Genomic DNA, 7,175 nt, shown 5'->3' with positions numbered 1-7,175 from the left:
TGAAAGTTGCCACCCAGGTTGACAGGGTTGTTAAGAAGGCATACATACAGTGTTTTAGCTTTTATTAATAGAGGGATCGAATTCCGGAACCATGAGGTTATGCTACAGTTGTACAAAACTCTGGTGCGGCCGCACTTGGAGTATTGTGTACAGTTCTGGTCACCACATTATAAGAAGGATGTGGAAGCTTTGGAAAGCATGCAGAGGAGATTTACTAGGATGTTGCCTGGTATGGAGGGGAGATCTTACGAGGAAAGGCTGACGGACTTGAGGCTGTTTTCGTTAGAGAGAAGAAGGTTGAGAGGTGACTTACTAGAGACATATAAGATAATCAGAGGGTTAGATAGGGTGGACAGGGAGAGCCTTTTTCTAAGTATGGTGACGGCGAGCACGATGGGGCATAGCTTTAAACTGAGGGGTGATAGATATAGGACAGATGTCAGATGTAGTTTCTTTACTCGGAGAGTAGTAAGTGTATGGAATGCCTTGCCTGCAATGGTAGTAGATTCACCAACTTTAAGTACATTTAAGCCGTCATTGGACAAGCGTATGGACGTACATGGAATAGTGTGGGTTAGATGGGTTTCAGATTAGTATGACAGGTCGGCGCAACGTCGAGGGCCAAAGGGCCTGTACTGTGCTGTAATGTTCAATGTTCTATGTTCTAAAAGGATATAGACCAGTTATATGATTGGGTAAAGATCTGTCAAGTGAAGTACAATGTGAGAATGCAAAATTATCCATTTTGCTGGAAAGAATTAAAATAAAAGACGCATGTTATCTAAATGGGAGAACTTGAAGAGTCCCGAGATGGAGACGGATTCGGGGGTCTTAGTGTGTGAGCCACAGACGGTCAGCAAGTCGGTGAGCTAGTAGATTGCTCTACTTTATTGCAAGTGGAACTTAATGCAAGACTAGGGAGGTTATGCTTCAGTTATAGAGCCTTTGTTGAGACGATATCTATATTCTTATGCACAGTATTGATCACCATACTTTGGGAAGGATTTTAATGCAATGGAAGCAGTTCAGGAAAAAAATCCCAAACTAACAACTGGAAAACGCAGATTACCTTGTGAGGAACAACTAAACAGGCTAGGCTGTATGCTCTGGAGATTAGAAGCATTAGTGGTAATTTAATTGAAGCATATAAAATTCTGAGGGGACAGGCTCGAATTGGAGAGGATGTTTCCTCTTGTGACAGAATCAAGAACGAGAGGTCAGAGTTTAAAATAAGAAGCTACCCATTTAAAAAAAAGAGGAAACTTGTTTTTCTTTCAAGGGTTGTGTTTACAAATCCCTTCCTCAAATGCCAGTGGGTGCAGAATTTTGAAATATTTTTAAGGCCTTGGTAGACAAGCTATTGATTGCTGAGGGCATGAAGGATTATGTGGATAAGCAGGAATATAGAGTTACAGTTCAGGCCAACCATGACATTAGTGAAGGGTGGAGAAGGCTCGAAGGTCAAGTGGTCTATTCTTGATTCTTGTTCGTACTGATATCTCCTGTGACAATCTGGGATAAGGTGGTTGACAGAGTGACTCGGGGTAAGGTGATTCACAGACTGACCTGGGGTAAGGTGGTTGAGAGAGTGCCCTGGGATAAGGTGGCTCGCAGAGTGGCCTGGGGTAGGGTGGTTCACAGAGTGACCTGGGGTAATGTGACTGACAGAGTGACCCGGCATACGGTGGTTGGTAGAGTGGCTGGGGTAAGGTGACTGACAGAGTGACCAGGGGTAAGATGGTTCACAGAGTCACCTGGAGTAAGGTGGCAGACACAGTGACCTGGGATAAGATTGGTTACAGATTATCCTGGGGTAAGGTGATTCACAGAGTGACCTGGTGTAAGGTGGCTGACAGAGTGATCTGGGGAAAGGTGGTTGGTAGAGTGACTGGGGTAAGTTACTGACAGAGTGACCGTGTGTAAGGTAGTTCACAGAGTGACCTGAGGTAAGGTGGTTCATGGAGTGACCTGGGGTAAGGTGGCTGACAGAGTCACCTAGGGTAAGGTGGCTGACAGAATGACCTGGGGTAAGGAGGTTCACGGAGTGTCCTGGGGAAAGGTGATTAGTAGAGTGACTGGGGTTAGGTGACTGACACAGTGGCCTGGGGTAAGATGGTTCACAGAGTGAACTGGGATAAGGTGGTTCACAGAGTGTCCTGGGGTAAGTGGCTGACAGAATGACCTGGGGTAAGGTGGTTCACGGACTGTCCTAGCATAAGATGGCTGACAGAGTGACCTGGGGTAAGGTGGCTGACGGAGTGACCTGGGGAATGGTGACTATCAGACAGAACTGAGATCAGTTGGTTGACAGAGTGACCGGGGGTAAGGTGGTTCACACAGTGACCTGGAGTAAAGTGGTTCGCAGAGTGTCCTGGGGTAAGGGGGTTCACGAAGTGTCGTGGGGTAAGGATGGTTCAAGCAGTGACATGGGGAAAGGTGGCTGACAGAGTGACCTGGGGTAAGGTGGTTGACACAGTGACCTGGGGTAATGTGACTAATAGAGTGACCGGGGATAAGATAGTTGACACAGTGACCTGGGGTAAGGTGATTCACAGAGTGACCTGGAATAAGATGGTTGACACAGTGACCTGGAGAAAGGTGGCTGACAGAGTGACCTGGGGTAAGGTGGTTGACACAGTGACCGGGGGTAAGCTGGTTGACACAGTGACCTGGGGTAAGCTGGTTGACACAGTGACCTGGGGTAAGGTGACTGACAGAGCGACCAGGGTAAGATGTTGCACAGAGTGACCTGGGGAATGGTGGCTGACAGAGTGACCTGGGGTAAGGTGGCTGACAGAGTGACCTGGAGTAAAATGGTTCACAGAGTGACCTGGAATAAGGTGGTTCACAGAGTGACCTGGAGTAAGATGGTTCACAGAGTGACCTGGAATAAGATGGTTCACAGACTGTCCTGGCGTAAGATGGCTGACAGAGTGACCTGGGGTAAGGTGGCTGACAGAATGACCTGGGGTAAGGTGGTTCACGGAGTGTCCTGGGGAAAGGTGATTAGTAGAGTGACTGGGGTTAGGTGACTGACACAGTGGCCTGGGGTAAGATGGTTCACAGAGTGAACCGGGGTAAGGTGGTTCACAGAGTGACCTGGGGTAAGATGGTTCACAGAGTGAACAGGGATAAGGTGGTTCACAGAGTGACCTGGGGTAAGATGGTTCGCAGAGGGTCCTGGGGTAAGGTGGCTGACAGAGTGACCTGGAGTAAAGTGTTCACAGAGTGACCTGGGGTAAGGTGGTTCTCAGAGTGACCTGGGGTAAGGATGGCTCACAGAGTGACCTGGGGAATGTGACTGACAGAGTGACCTGGGGAATGGTGACTATCAGACAGAACTGAGATCAGTTGGTTGACAGAGTGACCGGGGGTAAGGTGGTTCACAGAGTGACCTGGAGTAAAGTGGTTTGCAGAGTGTCCTGGGGTAAGGGGGTTCACGAAGTGTCGTGGGGTAAGGATGGTTCATGCAGTGACATGGGGAAAGGTGGCTGACAGAGTGACCTGGGATAAGATGGTTGACACAGTAACCTGGGGTAAGGTGATTCACAGAGTGACCTGGGATAAGATGGTTGACACAATGACCTGGGGTAAGGTGGTTGACACAGTGACCTGGGGTAAGGAGGTTGACACAGTGACCTGGGGAAAGGTGGTTGACACAGTGACCTGGGGAAAGGTGGCTGACAGAGTAACCTGGGGTAAGATGATTGACACGGTGAACTGGGGTAAGGTGGCTCGCAGAGGGACCTGGGGTAAGGTGGTTGATAGAGCGACCTGGGGTAAGGTGACTGACAGAGTGACCAGTGCTAAGGCGGTTAACAGAGCGATCAGGGGTAAGGTGGTTAACAGAGTGATCTGGGGTAAGGTGGTTCACAGAGTGACCTGGGGTAAGGTGACTGACACAATGACCTGGGGAAGGTGGTTCACAGAGTGACCTGGGGTAAGATGGTTGACACAGTGACCTGCGGTAAGGTGGTTCACGGAGTGTCCTGGGGCAAGGTGGTTGACACAGTGACCGGGGGTAAGGTGGCTGACAAAATGACCTGGGTTAAGGTGGTTCACGGATGTCCTGGCGTAAGATGGCTGACAGAGTGACCGGGAGTAAACTGGTTCACAGAGTGACCTGGGTTAAGGTGGCTGACAAAATGACCTGGGGTAAGGTGGTTCGTGGACTGTCCTGGCATAAGATGGCTGACAGAGTGACCTGGGGTAAGATGGCTGACAGAATGACCTGGGGTAAGGTGGTTCACGGAGTGTCCTGGGGAAAGGTGATTAGTAGAGTGACTGGGGTTAGGTGACTGACACAGTGGCCTGGGGTAAGATGGTTCACAGAGTGTACCGGAGTAAGGTGGTTCACAGAGTGACCTGGGGTAAGGTGGTTGACAGAGTGACCTGGGGAATGATGACTGTCAGACTGAACTGAGATCAGTTGGTTGACAGAGTGACCTGGGGTAAGGTTGGTTCACAGAGTGACCTGGGGTAAGGTGGTTCTCGGAGTGTCCTGGGATAAGGTGGCTGACAGAGTGACCTGGGGTAAGATGGTTCACAGAGTGATCTGGGGAAAGGTAATTACTAGAGTGACTGGGTTAAGGTGACTGACTCAGTGACCCAGGGTAAGGTGGTTGGTAGAGAGACTGGGGTAAGGTGACTGACAGAGTGACCGGGGGTAAGATGATTCACAGAGTGACCTGGGGTAAGGTGGTTGACACAGTGAACTGGGTTAGGGTGGTTCACGGACTGTCCTGGCATAAGATGACTGACAGAGTGACCTGGGGTAATGTAGTTAACAGAGGGACCTGGGGTAAAGTGCTTCACAGAGTGACCTGGGGTACGGTGGTTCACAAAGTGACCTTGGTTAAGATGGTTCACAGAGTGACCTGGGGTAAGGTGGCTGACAGAATGACCTGGGGTAAAGAGGTTCACGGAGTGTCCTGGGGAAAGGTGATTAGTAGAGTGACTGGGGTTAGGTGACTGACACAGTGGCCTGGGGAAAGATGGTTCACAGAGTGAATTGGGATAAGGTGGTTCACAGAGTGACCTGGGGTAAGATGGTTCACAGAGTGGACTGGGATAAGGTGGTTCACAGAGTGAACTGGGATAAGGTGGTTCACATAGTGACCTGGGGTAATGTGACTGATAGAGTGAACCGGGGTAAGGTGGTTCACAGAGTGACCTGGGGTAAGATGGCTGACAGAGTGACCTGGAGTAAATTGGTTCATTGAGTGTCCTGGAGAAAGGATAGTTCACGCAGTGACATGGTGAAAGGTGGCTGACAGAGTGACCTGGGGTAAGGTGGTTGACAGAGTGACATTGGGCATGCTGCGTGATAGAGTGACCTGGGATAAAGTGGCTGACAGAGTTACCTGGAGTAAAATGGTTCACAGAGTGACCCGGGGTAAGGTGGTTCGCAGAGGGACCTGGGGTAAGGTGGTTGATAGAGTGACCTGGGGTAAGGTGACTGACAGAGCGACCAGGGGTAAGATGTTGCACAGAGTGACCTGGGGAATGGTGGTTCACAGAGTGACCTGGGTTAAGGTGGTTAACAGAGAGACCTGGGGTAAAGTGCTTCACATAGTGATGTGGGGTAAGGTGGTTGATACAGTGACCTGGGGTTAGGTGACTGACACAGTGACCTGGGGTAAGGTGGTTCACAGAATGAACTGGGATAAGATGGCTGACACAGTGACCTGGGGTAGGGTAGTTAACAGAGGGACCTGGGGTAAAGTGCTTCACAGAGTGACCTGGGGTACGGTAGTTCACAAAGTGACCTGGGTTAAGATGGTTCACAGAGTCACCTAGGGTAAGGTGGCTGACAGAATGACCTGGGGTAAGGTGGTTCACGGAATGTCCTGGGGTAAGGTGATTAGTAGAGTGACTGGGGTTAGGTGACTGACACAGTGGCCTGGGGTAAGATGGTTCACAGAGTGAACCGGGGTAAGGTGGTTCGCAGAGGGTCCTGGGGTAAGGTGGCTGACAGAGTGACCTGGGGTAAGGTGGCTGACAGAATGACCTGGAGTAAAGTGTTCACAGAGTGACCTGGGGTAAGGATGGTTCACAGAGTGACCTGGGGGAAAGTCGTTTGCAGAGTGCCCTGGGGTAAGGGGGTTCACAAAGTGTCGTGGGGTAAGGATGGTTCATGCAGTGACATGGGGAAAGGTGGCTGACAGAGTGACCTGGGATAAGATGGTTGACACAGTAACATGGGGTAAGGTGATTCACAGAGTGACCTGGGATAAGATGGTTGACACAGTGACCTGGGGTAAGGTGGTTGACACAGTGACCTGGGGTAAGGTGGCTAATAGAGTGACCTGGGGTAAAGTGTTTCACAGAATGACCTGGGGTAGGATGGTTCCCAGAGTGATCTGGGATAAGGATTGTTCACAGAGTGCCCTAGGGTGAAATGGCTGTCACAGTGACCTGGTGTAAGGTGGTTGACACAGTGACCTGGGATAAGATTTGTCACAGTGTGTTCTGGGTTAAGTGGATGACAGAGTGACCTGGGGTAAGGTGACTGACACACTTACCTAGGGTAAGATGGCTGACAGAGTGACCTGGAGTAAATTGGTTCAAAGAGTGTCCTGGGGAATGGTGGTTCACAGAGTGATCTGCGGTAAGGTGGTTCACAGAGTGTCCTGGTGTAAGGTGGTTGACACAGTGACCTGGGGTAAGGATGGCTCACAGACTGACCTGGGGTAAGGTGGCTGACAGAGTGACCTGGAGTAATGTGGTTCACGGAGTGTCCTGGGGTAAGATGGCTGACAGAGTGACCTGGGGCAAGGTGGCTGACAGAGTGACCTGGGGTAAGGTGACTGACACACTGACCTAGGGTAAGATGGCTGACAGAGTGACCTGGAATAAAATGGTTCGCAGAGTGTCCTGGGGTAAGGTTGGTTCACGCAGTGACATGGGGAAAGGTGGTTGACAGAGTGACCTGGGGTAAAGCAGCTAACAGACCCCCAATGCCTCATCTTCACCATGGATATCCAATCCCACTACACCTCCGCCATGACCAGGGCCTCCAAGCCCTCCATTTATTCCTCTCCAGACGTCCCCACCAGTACCCTTCCACCGACACTCTCATTCGTTTGGCCGAACTGGTCCTCACCCTTAACAATTTCTCCTTTGAATCCTCCCACTTCCTCCAGACCAAAGGGGTAGTCATGGGCACACGTATG

This window comes from Chiloscyllium plagiosum, chromosome 33 (genome assembly GCF_004010195.1).
Source record: "Chiloscyllium plagiosum isolate BGI_BamShark_2017 chromosome 33, ASM401019v2, whole genome shotgun sequence".
NCBI classification, from domain to species: Eukaryota; Metazoa; Chordata; class Chondrichthyes; order Orectolobiformes; family Hemiscylliidae; genus Chiloscyllium; species Chiloscyllium plagiosum.
This window is presented reverse-complemented; position numbering follows the sequence as displayed.